Raw genomic sequence first — 13,725 nt, forward strand, 5'->3', positions numbered from 1 at the left:
AATCAGAGATATATATACAGTGCATTCGGAAAGTATTCAGACCCCTTCCCTTTTTCCACATTTTGTTGCATTATAGCCTTATTCTAAAATTGATTTAAAAAATAAAATAAAAAAATTATACACACAATACCCCATAATGACAAAGTGAAAACAGGATTGTGTCGAGGCACAGATCTGGGGAAGGTTACCAAAAAATGTCTGCAGCATTGAAAGTCCCCAAGAACACAGTGGCCTCCATCATTCTTAAATGGAAGAAGTTTAGAACCACCAAGACTCTTCCTAGAGCTGGCCGCCTGGCCAAACTGAGCAACCGGGGGAGAAGGGCCTTGGTCAGGGAGGTTACCAAGAAGTCGATGAACTCTGGAGCTCTGTCAGAGTGACCCTCTGTGGAGATGGGAGAACCTTCCAGAAGGACAACCATCTCTGCAGCACTCCACAAATCAGGCCTTTATGGTAGAGTGGCCAGACGGAAGCCACTCCTTGGTAAAAGGCACATGACAGCCAACTTGGAGTTTGCCAACAGGCACCTAAAGGACTCTCAGACCATGAGAAACATGATTCTCTGGTTTGATAAAACCAAGATTGAACTCTTTGGCCTGAATGCCAAGCATCACGTCTGGAGGAAACGTGGCACCGTCCCAACGGTGAAGCATGGTGGTGACAGCATCATGCTGTGGGGATGTTATTCAGCGGCAGGGACTGGGAGACTAGTCAGGATCGAGGGGAAGATGAACGGAGCAAAGTACAGAGAGATCCTTGATGAAAACCTGCTCCAGAGCGCTCAGGACCTCAGACTGGGGCAAAGGTTCACCTTCCAACAGGACAATGACCCTAAGCACACAGCCAAGACAACGCAGAAGTGGCTTCGGGACAAGTCTCTGAATGTCCTTGAGTGGCCCAGCCAGAGCCCGGACTTGAACCCGATCTAACATCTCTGGAGAGACCTGAAAATAGCTGTGCAGCGACGCTCCCCATCCAACCTGACAGAGCTTGAGAGGATCTGCAGAGAAGAATGGGAGAAACTCCCCAAATACAGGTGTGCCAAGCTTGTAGCATCATATTGGGCTCCCGAGTGGCGCAGCGGTCTAAGGCACTGCATCTCAGTGGCACCATTTTAGAACAAGGCTGTAATGTGACAAAATGTGGAAAGGTCAAGGGGTCTGAATACTTTCCGAATACACTGTAAACCTCTAATATGTGTGCGCACACTGGCGATACATGAACGGACAATAGCACACTTGTACTTCTCGCCCTCACATTTTTTTCATCTCTAAACAAAACAGTATTGACTCCACATATTGACTACGGATGATGTTGATACAGTATCTTCAACCTCCAGGGACTTTTTAAGCTAAAAGGAAATATACTGTACATAAGCTTATATTACTTAACAGAATAATAAATACTGATGTTCTTTAAAGATGCAATATGTAACTTTTTGGGCGACCCAACCAAATTCACATAGAAATGTGTGTTATAGATCTGTCATTCTCATTGAAAGCAAGTCTAAGAAGCAGTAGATCTGTTCTATGCGCACTATTTCTATGCTTTTCAATGAGAATTAAGTCGATAAATGACAAATTGGGCATACTAGAATTGGTCAGTAAGGACGTAAAAGAGTGCGTGTGTGTTTTTCCGGCATCTGTTGGGGGGGGGGGGGGTGGGGATGTTCGGGGCTGTATGGGATGGACCACAGTAATTATTTGCTAGGATAATAATTGCTTGTCAATAAATTAAATGTAATACAATGGCAATCCGGGTTATATGTTAAAATCCTACGTATGAACTGCCGACATTATTCCGCATATTAATTGATAATGATGGAAAATACGATATGCAAGATATTTGAATAGATATATATTTTTAAATAGTTATATATAGAGGTGACAGCATTGGAAATGCTTTTGGCGGTTAATCTGCTTCTGTTTTGTGCGTGGCACTGTGTGCTGTTTTCGATGGATGGGTCCTGGCCTCTCGGGGCCCTAGGGATCTGGAGGGATGTGGGTGGGATGCCGATCACTGGGATGACAGCTCAACTTGGGATGGGGAGGGGCTTTAGCAGGGGAATTAGTGGAGAACAATTGAAGGGATACTTAGTAGCAATGCAAATATCATGGTACAGCTACAGTGGGGAGAACAAGTATTTGATACACTGCCGATTTTGCAGGTTTTCCTACTTACAAAGCATGTAGAGGTCTGTAATTTTTATCATAGGTACACTTCAACTGTGAGAGACAAAAATCCAGAAAATCACATTGTATGATTTTTAAGTAATTAATTTGCATTTTATTGCATGACATAAGTATTTGATACATCAGAAAAGCAGAACTTAATATTTGGTACAGAAACCTTTGTTTGCAATTACAGAGATCATACGTTTCCTGTAGGTCTTGACCAGGTTTGCACACACTGCAGCAGGGATTTTGGCCCACTCCTCCATACAGACCTTCTCCAGATCCTTCAGGTTTCGGGGCTATCGCTGGACAATACGGACTTTCAGCTCCCTCCAAAGATTTTCTATTGGGTTCAGGTCTGGAGACTGGTTAGGCCACTCCAGGACCTTGAGATGCTTCTTACGGAGCCACTCCTTAGTTGGCCTGGCTGTGTGTTTCGGGTCGTTGTCATGCTGGAAGACCCAGCCACGACCCATCTTCAATGCTCTTACTGAGGGAAGGAGGTTGTTGGACAAGATCTCACGATACATGGCCCCATCCATCCTCCCCTTAATACGGTGCAGTCGTCCTGTCCCCTTTGCAGAAAAGCATCCCCAAAGAATGATGTTTCCACCTCCATGCTTCACGGTTGGGATGGTGTTCTTGGGATTGTACTCATCCTTCTTCTTCCTCCAAACACGGCGAGTGGAGTTTAGACCAAAAAGCTCTATTTTTGTCTCATCAGTCCACATTACCTTCTCCCATTCCTCCTCTGGATCATCCAGATGGTCATTGGCAAACTTCAGACGGGACATGCGCTGGCTTGACCAGGGGGGCCTTGCGTGCGCTGCAGGATTTTAATCCATGACGGCGTAGTGTGTTACTAATGGTTTTCTTTGAGACTGTGGTCCCAGCTCTTTTCAGGTCATTGACCAGGTCCTGCCGTGTAGTTCTGGGCTGATCCCTCACCTTCCTCATGATCATTGATGCCCCACGAGGTGAGATCTTGCATGGAGCCCCAGACCGAGAGTGATTGACCGTCATCTTGAACTTCTTCCATTTTCTAATAATTGCGGCAACAGTTCTCACCAAGCTGCTTGCCTATTGTCCTGTAGCCCATCCCAGCCTTGTGCAGGTCTACAAATGTATCCCTGATGTCCTTACACAGCTCTCTGGTCTTGGCCATTGTGGAGAGGTTGGAGTCTGTTTGATTGAGTGTGTGGACAGGTGTCTTTTATACAGGTAACGAGTTCAAACAGGTGCAGTTAATACAGGTAATGAGTGGAGAACAGGAGGGCTTCTTAAAGAAAAACTAACAGGTCTGTGAGAGCCGGAATTCTTACTGGTTGGTAGGTGATCAAATACTTATGTCATGCAATAAAATGCAAATTAATTACTTAAAAATCATACAATGTGATTTTCTATGATTTTTGTTTTAGATTCCGTCTCTCACAGTTGAAGTGTACATATGATAAAAATTACAGACCTCTACATGCTTTGTAAGTAGGAAAACCTGCAAAATCGGCAGTGTATCAAATACTTCTAAATTTACAAACGTATATAATGATAAGTAGACTTGAAACTTGTATCTCATTATGGTGTATGGTGAAATAAGTATAGCCAGTTATAATTGTAATGGCTTAGCTGATAATAACAAAAGAAGAACAATATTTACATGGCTCAAAGAGAAGGAATATAATATATTTTGTTTACAGGAAACTCATTCAACAATTCTAGATGAAGTTGCGTGGGAAAAGGAATGGGGGGGGCGAAATATACTTCTCCCATGGGCAAAGAAATTCAAAAGGGGTGATGATATTAATTAATAGTAATTTCGATCCGAATGTGCAAATTGTCCAAATAGATACGCAAGGTAGATGGATTATTTTAAATATGTTATTGGACAATAAACAGATATGGCTCATTAACATTTACGGACCAAATAATGATGATCCACACTTCTTTGACAATATATATAATAAATTATCAACCCTGCAAGTAATTCAAGACAATATTATTATGGTGGGGGATTATAATATTGTTTTAAATAGCTCAATGGACCGTAAAGGAAATCACACCACAAACAATCACCCACATGCTCTTAAGGAAATTGTGAATGTCATGGATACATTAGAACTAGTAGATATATGGAGGCTTAAATATCCTGATCTAGTGAGATATACATGGCGGAGACTCAATCAAGCTAGTCGTCTTGACTTATTTCTTGTCTCATTCTCATTGGCTCCAAAAGTTAAAAAAGTGTTGATAGGGGACAGAATGCGGTCGGACCATCATATAATTGGCATATACATTACTCTTACTGAATTTCCACGTGGGCGAGGATATTGGACATTTAATCAAAGCCTATTGGATGATAATTTATTTTTAACTAGGACAAAGGAATTTATAACTTACTTTTTCCGACATAACATAGGTACAGCAAATCTCTTATTGTATGGGACACCTTTAAATGTGCCTTTAGAGGCCATACAATTCAGTACTCATCTCGAAAACAAAAGCAATTTAGGTCAAAAGAGTTTATACTAACAAAGGAAATAGAAAGTCTAACAGAACAGATAGATGGCAAAAACTGTAACATAGAGGCTCAGAATAAATTAGAGGAAAAACAAAAAGAAATGGAGAAACGTATTCAAGAAAGTTGGGGCGGCAGGTAGCTTAGTGGTTAAGAGCGTTGTGCCAGTAACCGAAAGGTCTCTGGTTCTAATCCCCGAGCCGATTAGGTGAAAAATCTGTCGATGTGCCCTTGAGCAAGGCACTTAACCCTAATTGCTCCTGTAAGTTGCTCTGGATAAGAGTGTCTGCTAAATGACGTAAATGTAAGAAAGATCAAGTGTAATATATTATAAAAATAAAGCAAACTGGATGGAATATGGGGAAAAATGCACCAAATTATTTTTTAATCTTCAACATAGGAATGCTACCAAAAATAATTTAATGAAACTGGTTACAATTGATGGAGTAACCCATGATTCACCAAATTATATTGTGAAGGAGGAAACAAGGCACTTTAAGCATATGTTTTCGTTTCAGTCGCCTCCATCTCCTCTAACTGAAGCTAATTGTAAAGATTTTTTTTCTATTGATAATGTAAAATTAACAGCCAAACAGAAAGACTCATGTGAAGGTGAAATTACAGAGGAGGAACTTCTGGATGCAATTAAAGACTTTAAGTCCAGGAAAACTCCAGGGTTGGATGGCATACCAGTCGAAGTATACCAAACCTTTTTTGATATACTAAGAGGACCGTTATTAGCATGTTTTAACCACTCCTATGTAAATGGTAGATTATCTGACACTCAAGAAGAAGATCTCATTATTACTGAAACAGGATAGAAGTGGAAAATATAAAGATCCCAGTCCATTAAAAAAATTGGAGGCCCCTTACACTTCAGTGTTGTGATGCAAAAATTATAGCAAAATGTATAGCGCATAAAATTAAAAAGGTATTCTCTGATATTATTCATTCTAATCAGACAGGTTTTTTACATGGAAGATACATTGGAGAAAATATAAGGCAAGTATTGGAAACAATAGAACATTATGGAAAATCGGAGAAACCAGGCCTGCTATTCATAGCAGACTTCGAAAAGGCATTTGGTAAAGTACGACTGGGGTTTATATATAAATGCCTGGAGCATTTAAATTTTGGTGAATCTCTTATAAAATGGTTCAAAATCATTTATAGTAAGTGTAAAATAGTAAATAATGGCTATTTCTCCGAAAATTTTAAACTGTCAAGAGGAGTGAAACAAGGTTGTCCACTATCGGCATATCTATTTATTGTGGCCATCGAGATGTTAGCTATTAAAATCAGATCCAACAATAATATCAGGGGATTAGAAATCCAGGGCTTAAAAACAAAGGTGTCATTGTACGCTGATGATTCATGTTTTCTTTTAAATCCACAACTAGAATCACTCCACAGCCTCATAGAGGATCTAGATACATTTTCTAACCCCTCTGGATTACAACCAAATTATGACAAATGTACTATATTACGTATTGGATCAATAAAAAATACAATTTTTACATTGCCATGTAGTTTACCAATAAAATGGTCTGATGGTGATATGGATATACTCGGAATACATATCCCAAAGGAAATAAATGATCTCACTTCAATAAATTATAATAGAAAGTTAGCAAAAATAGATAAGATCTTGCTACCATGGAAAGGTGGGTGCCTGTCAATTTGTGGAAAAATCACCCTGATTAACTCTTTAGTATTATCCCAGTTTACTTATTTGCTTATGGTCTTGCCTACGCCTAGCGAACAGTTTTTTAATTATATGAGAAAAAAATATTCCATTTTATTTGGAACGGCAAGCCAGACAAAATTAAACGGGCCTATTTATATAATGAATATGAATTCGGAGGACAGAAATTATTAAATATTAAAGCATTAGACCTATCACTAAAAGCTTCAGTCATACAAAAGTTATACTTAAATCCGAACTGGTTCTCTAGCAAATTAGTAAGATTGTCTCACCCAATGTTCAAGAATGGCCTTTTTCCCTTTATTCAGATTACAACCACTCACTTTCAGTTATTTGAAAAGGAAATCATCTCCCAGATATCACTATTTCTAAAACAAGCCATAGAAAGTTGGTTGCAATTTCAATTTAATCCTCCAGAAACGATAGAACAAATAATGCAACAAATATTGTGGTTAAACTCAAATATACTAATTGACAATAAAAAAAAAATTAAAAATTATGTTTAACAAAGGTATAATCTTTGTAAATGATGTCATCAGTAGGACTGGTGGAGTTATGTCGCACATGCAGCTAACATAAACATATGGAAATGTCTGCTCTACCCAAAATTACAACCAAATAATTGCAGCCTTACCGCAAAAATGGAAGAGGAAAGTGGAAGGAGGAGAAAGTAACGAACTTGTCTGTCGGCCTTGCATACTGATCCCATGGTAGAGTGTTACCCCAACCCACCCCCCCAAAAAAATAAAAAATAAAACACATTGTAAAGTGGTTATCCCACTGGCTATAAGGTGAATGCACCAATTTGTAAGTCGCTCTGGATAAGAGCGTCTGCTAAATGACGTAAATGTAAATGTATGAACTGATACGCAAAACGACACCGGATTCAAAACTTAGAATCTTTCAATTTAAAGTATTATATACAATTCTTGCTACCAATAGAATGTTATTTATATGGGGGATACAATCTTCCCAGCTCTGCAGATTTTGCTGCGAAGAGACAGAATCATTAGATCATTTGTTTTGGTACTGTCCATTTGTAGCTTGTTTTTGGACACAGGTCCAGGAATGGCTAAAGGATTGCAATATTTACCTTGAGCTAACCCTGCAGATAGCACTACTGGGTGATCTGAATAGTCAGTCAATCGATCAATAACATAATAATACTATTAGCAAAAATGTTTATTTTCAATTCACAATCTGTAGAAACAATGAGAATAGAAAGGTTCAGAACTTTTGTAAGACATCACAGTACAGTTGAAATATATATGGCAAATATAAATCCTATATGGATGGTGTTAAAAGATAGATGGGAAGTGTTGAATGGAATTGAAGGATGGGACTAATAACAACTAACAACAAACAATAACAAGATAACTAATAATGTAGGCACGCTGTGTCCATAATAAGTGTATGGGTTGTAGGTTGGGAGCTTTTGTGAAGGAGCACAGTTAGAAGCATATAGAAGCAAACCGGATGGACATCATGAAAATGATCGGAGAGGTTGAGAGTAGAAGAAGTTCAGGAGAAAGAACAAGCAAAATGTAATTATTGTAAAATTGACTGTGTCCATAAAATTTAGATACTGGGTATGGGCTGGAAGTAGAGGCCTAGGCGTTGTTGTTCACTAGTTTACTCCAAGTGGGGAAAGGGTGGCGGGGTTGGAAAGTAATAAAGGGGAATATATATATATTTTTAAAGGATATGTATGTGTATGTATGTGTATGTATGTATGTATGTATGTATGTGGGTGTGTATGTGTGTGTGTGTGTATATGTATATGTATACAGTTTGGAGAAAAAGTATTTGATACACTGCCGATTTTGCAGGTTTTCCTACTTAAAAACATGTAGAGGTCTGTAATTTTTATCATAGGTACACTTCAACTGTGAGAGACGGAATCTAAAACAAAAATCCAGAAAATCACATTGTATGATTTTTAAGTAATTAATTTGCATTTTATTGCATGACATAAGTATTTGATCACCTACCAACCAGTAAGAATTCCGGCTCTCACAGACCTGTTAGTTTTTCTTTAAGAAGCCCTCCTGTTCTCCACTCATTACCTGTATTAACTGCACCTGTTTGAACTCGTTACCTGTATAAAATACACCTGTCCACACACTCAATAAAACAAACAGATGTCCTTACCAGAGAGCTGTGTAAGGACATCGTGGGATAAAATTGTAGACCAGCACAAGGCTGGGATGGGCTACAGGACAATAGGCAAGCAGCTTGGTGAGAAGGCAACAACTGTTGGCGCAATTATTAGAAAATGGAAGTTCAAGATGACGGTCAATCACCCTCGGTCTGGGGCTCCATGCAAGATCTCACCTCGTGGGGCATCAATGATCATGAGGAATGTAAATGTAAAATGATGAGGAAGGTGAGGGATCAGCCCAGAACTACACGGCAGGACCTGGTCAATGACCTGAAGAGAGCTGGGACCACAGTCTCAAAGAAAACCATTAGTAACACACTACGCCGTCATGGATTAAAATCCTGCAGCGCACGCATGGTCCCCCTGCTCAAACCAGCGCATGTCCAGGCCCGTCTGAAGTTTGCCAATGACCATCTGGATGATCCAGAGGAGGAATGGGAGAAGGTCATGTGGTCTGATGAGACAAAAATATAGCTTTTTGGTCTAAACTCCACTCGCCGTGTTTGGAGGAAGAAGAAGGATGAGTACAACCCCAAGAACACCATCCCAACCGTGAAGCATGGAGGTGGAAACATCATTCTTTGGGGATGCTTTTCTGCAAAGGGGACAGGACGACTGCACCGTATTGAGGGGAGGATGGATGGGGCCATGTATCGCGAGATCTTGGCCAACAACCTCCTTCCCTCAGTAAGAGCATTGAAGATGGGTCGTGGCTGGGTCTTCCAGCATGACAACGACCCGAAACACACAGCCAGGGCAACTAAGGAGTGGCTCCGTAAGAAGCATCTCAAGGTCCTGGAGTGGCCTAGCCAGTCTCCAGACCTGAACCCAATATAAAATCTTTGGAGGGAGCTGAAAGTCCGTATTGCCCAGCGACAGCCCCGAAACTTGAAGGATGGATTTGGAGAAGGTCTGTATGGAGGAGTGGGCCAAAATCCCTGCTGCAGTGTGTGCAAACCTGGTCAAGACCTACAGGAAACGTATGATCTCTGTAATTGCAAACAAAGGTTTCTGTACCAAATATTAAGTTCTGCTTTTCTGATGTATCAAATACTTATGTCATGCAATAAAATGCAAATTAATTACTTAAAAATCATACAATGTGATTTTCTGGATTTTTGTTTTAGATTCCGTCTCTCACAGTTGAAGTGTACCTATGATAAAAAAATTACAGACCTCTACATGCTTTGAAAGTAGGAAAACCTGCAGTGTATCAAATACTTGTTCTCCCCACTGTATGTGTGTATATGTATATATATATAAGTGTGTATATATAAACATGGGGGAATGGAAGTGATGCAGACATTTCTACATTTTAGCAGACGCTCTTATCCAGAGCAACTTACAGTTGAGTGCATACATTATTTTTTTATTTTATACTGGCCCCCCATGGGAATCAAACCCACAACCCTGGCGTTGCAAACGCCATGCTCTACCAACTGAGCTACATCCCTGCCGGCCATTCCCTCCCATACCCTGGATGACGCCGAGCCAATTGTGCGCCGCCCCTTGGGTCTCCCGGTCGCAGCCGGCTACGACAGAGCTTGGATTCGAACCAGGATCTCTAGTGGCACAGCTAGCACTGCGATGCAGTGCCTTAGACAACTGCGCCACTCATTGATGGAAGTTACAATCTATCTGCAATATTAAGCTGATCTACCCCCCCCCCCCCCCCAAAAAAAAAGAAAAATGTCTAAGAAGCGGTAGATCTGTTCTATGTGCACTATTTCTATGCTTTTCATTCTTAAGTTTAGTTTTTGGTCTTTTACTTTCGGTTTTGTACACCAGCTTCAAACAGCTGAAAATACAATATTTTTGGTTATGGAAAATATATTTAATGGCCTCCCGAGTGGCGCAGCGGTCTAAGGCACTGCATCGCAGTGCTAGAGGTGTCACTACAGACCCGGGTTCGATCTACTTAACTGTAGTAACAGCCCCCGTATTCGGTTCTGACTCACCCCAGAGTGTGTTGGGTGTTGTGACCTGCTGAAGCACACACACACACACACACACACACAGACACACACACACACACACACGTCCAGTGGAAGCGGAGGTTGGGGAAGTTAATGGCAGACTAATTACATTTTACATTTTAGTCATTTAGCAGACGCTCTTAACCAGAGCGACTTACAGGAGCAATTAGGGTTAAGTGCCTTGCTCAAGGGCACATTAACGTCATTTAGCAGACGCTCTTAGCCAGAGCGACTCACAAATTGGTGCGTTCACCCTATAGCCAGTGGGATAACCACTTTACAATTTGGGGGGGGGGGGGGGGGGGGGGTTAGAAGGAATACTTTATCCTATCCCAGGTATTCCTTAAAGAGGTGGGGTTTCAAATGTCTCCGGAAGGTGGTGAGTGACTCCGCTGTCCTGGCGTCGTGAGGGAGCTTGTTCCACCACTGGGGTGCCAGAGCAGCAAACAGTTTTGACTGGGCTGAGCGGGAGCTATGCTTCCGCAGAGGAAGGGGAGCCAGCAGGCCAGAGGTGGATGAACGCAATGTCCTCGTTTGGGTGTAGGGACTGATCAGAGCCTGAAGGTACAGAGGTGCCGTTCCCCTCACTACTCCATAGGCAAGCACCATGGTCTTGTAGCGGATGCGAGCTTCAACTGGAAGCCAGTGGAGTGTGCGGAGGAGGGGGGTGACGTGAGAGAACTTGGGAAGGTTGAACACCAGACGGGCTGCGGCATTCTGGATGAGTTGTAGGGGTTTAATGGCACAGGCAGGGAGCCCAGCCAACAGCGAGTTGCAGTAGTCCAGACGGGAGATGACAAGTGCCTGGACCAGGACCTGCGCCGCTTCCTGTGTAAGGCAGGGTCGCACTCTCCGAATGTTGTAGAGCATGAACCTGCAGGAGCGGGTCACCGCCTTGATGTTGGCGGAGAACGACAGGGTGTTGTCCAGGGTCACGCCTAGGCTCTTCGCACTCTGGGAGGAGGACACAGCGGAGTTGTCAACCGTGATGGCGAGATCATGGAACGGGCAGTCCTTCCCCGGGAGGAAGAGCAGCTCCGTCTTGCCAGGGTTCAGCTTGAGGTGGTGATCCGTCATCCATACTGATATGTCTGCCAGACATGCAGAGATGCGATTCGCCACCTGGTTATCAGAAGGGGGAAAGGAGAAGATTAGTTGTGTATCATCAGCGTAGCAATGATAGGAAAGGCCATGTGAGGATATGACAGAGCCAAGTGACTTGGTGTATAGGGAGAAAAGGAGAGGGCCCAGAACCGATCCCTGGGGGACACCAGTGGTGAGAGCACGTGGTGCGGAGACAGCTTCCCGCCACGCCACTTGGTAGGAGCGACCGGTCAGGTAGGACGCAATCCAGGAGTGAGCCGCGCCGGAGATGCCCATCTCGGAGAGGGTGGAGAGGAGGATCTGATGGTTGACAGTATCAAATGCAGCAGACAGGTCTAGAAGGACAAGAGCAGAGGAGAGAGAGTTAGCTTTAGCAGTGCGGAGAGTCTCCGTGACACAGAGAAGAGCAGTCTCAGTTGAATGACCAGTCCTGAAACCTGATTGGTTTGGATCAAGAAGGTCATTCTGAGAGAGATAGCAGGAGAGTTGGCTAAAGACGGCACGCTCAATAGTTTTGGAAAGAAAAGAAAGAAGGGATACTGGTCTGTAGTTGTTGACATCAGTGGGGTCGAGTGTTGGTTTTTTGAGAAGGGGAGTAACTCTCGCTCTCTTGAAGACGGAAGGACATGGCCAGCGGTCAAGGATGAGTTGATCAGCGAGGTGAGGTAGGGGAGAAGGTCACCGAGATGGTCTGGAGAAGGGAGGAGGGGATGGGGTCAAGCGGGCAGGTTGTTGGGCGGCCTGCAGTCACAAGTCGCAGGATTTTATCTGGAGAAGAGAGGGGAGAAAGAAGTCAAAGCATAGGGTAGGGCAGTATGAGCAGGACCAGCAGTGTCATTAGACTTAAACAAACGAGGATCGGATGGTCGTCAACCTTCTTTTCAAAGTGGTTGACGAAGTCATCCACAGAGAGAGAGGAGGGGGGGGGGGGGGGGGGGGGGGGGGATTCAGGAGGGAGGAAAATGTGGCAAAGAGCTTCCTAGGGTTAGAGGCAGATGCTTGGAATTTAGAGTAGCTGGGATCACTGCATGGTCGCCAGACTGCTCATTACTCATCACTGATTGGACGACCGTTGCCGGACCATTACCAAAGGGGGAGTGTGAGATGATTGGCTCCCAGGTTGCAGATGGGAGGGGCTGTGGGGAACACATGAAACCTGGGTGCTGCTAAACAATAAGGTCAAGTGTGCACCCTGTATTTCTGTGGGGTATGCTTGGTAGAGACAGACTCATCTAGAACTATATGACTCAGGTGGATCTTCAAAGCAAAGCAATGGATGGCCATGGTAGGATGAGAGTCAGTCTGTGTGGAGAGTAGCCGGCTGGCCTAGACCTTTTAGACTTTGGATTTTGGCACAAAGTATAAGTGATCATTCAGGGAGAGGAGACATGGGATTCAGAGAGAAGATAGTTATAACTATAATAACTATAATATATAATATACTGTAAAACGTAACTTGGTCCATTTAGTTTTTGAAACGACGTATAACCACAGTTGTCCGTGAGCCATGTCTGTGAGTCCATCCGTCCTCTGCCAGGGGTCTGGTGAAAATCAATGCCTGTGTCCTCAAATGGCACCCTGCTCCCCATATAGTGCAGTACTTTTGACCAGAGCCCAATTGGCCCTGGTCAAAAGTAGTGCACTACATAGGAATAGGGTGCAATTTGAGATACACCCATGTCTTTTACTGCAAAGGTTCAAAGTAAGGGTGAAATTACTTTTCCATAAAAGAGAAAAATTGCAGGTCTGTTGCAGAGTTGAATTTCACATTTTCTTTTCATAGAGAACATCCATTTACCGTTTAGCTATAATGGCAGTTTAGACATGGTTAAACTATCAGTGGCATTCTCTGGACCTGCGTGCCTTTTCTGATTTGGACACATGCAGTACATACTGTAGACTCATCTCGAGAAGAGGGAGGAGGGAGATACAGAGACAGAGAGACAGAGACAGAGACAGAGACAGAGAGAGAGAGAGAGAGAGAGAGAGAGAGAGAGAGGAGAGAGAGAGAGAGAGAGAGAGGAGACATAGAGAGAGAGAGCGAAGAGAGAGAGAGAGAGAGAGAGAGAGAGAGAGAGAGAGAGAGATACAGA

At 42.8% G+C, this 13,725-nt stretch overlaps 1 protein-coding gene across 1 annotated transcript in view; it reads right to left on the minus strand.

The window, feature by feature from the left end:
- The window catches only part of LOC311124056 (kinesin-like protein KIF16B), a gene marked incomplete at both ends in the record, with an annotated part of 131,241 nt that overhangs the window by 72,152 nt on the left and 45,364 nt on the right, over positions 1-13,725 (minus strand). The gene's annotated exons all lie outside the window — the stretch shown is intronic.

The sequence above is a fragment of the Coregonus lavaretus genome (assembly GCF_964263955.1).
Source record: "Coregonus lavaretus genome assembly, chromosome: 1".
NCBI classification, from domain to species: domain Eukaryota; kingdom Metazoa; phylum Chordata; class Actinopteri; order Salmoniformes; family Salmonidae; genus Coregonus; species Coregonus lavaretus.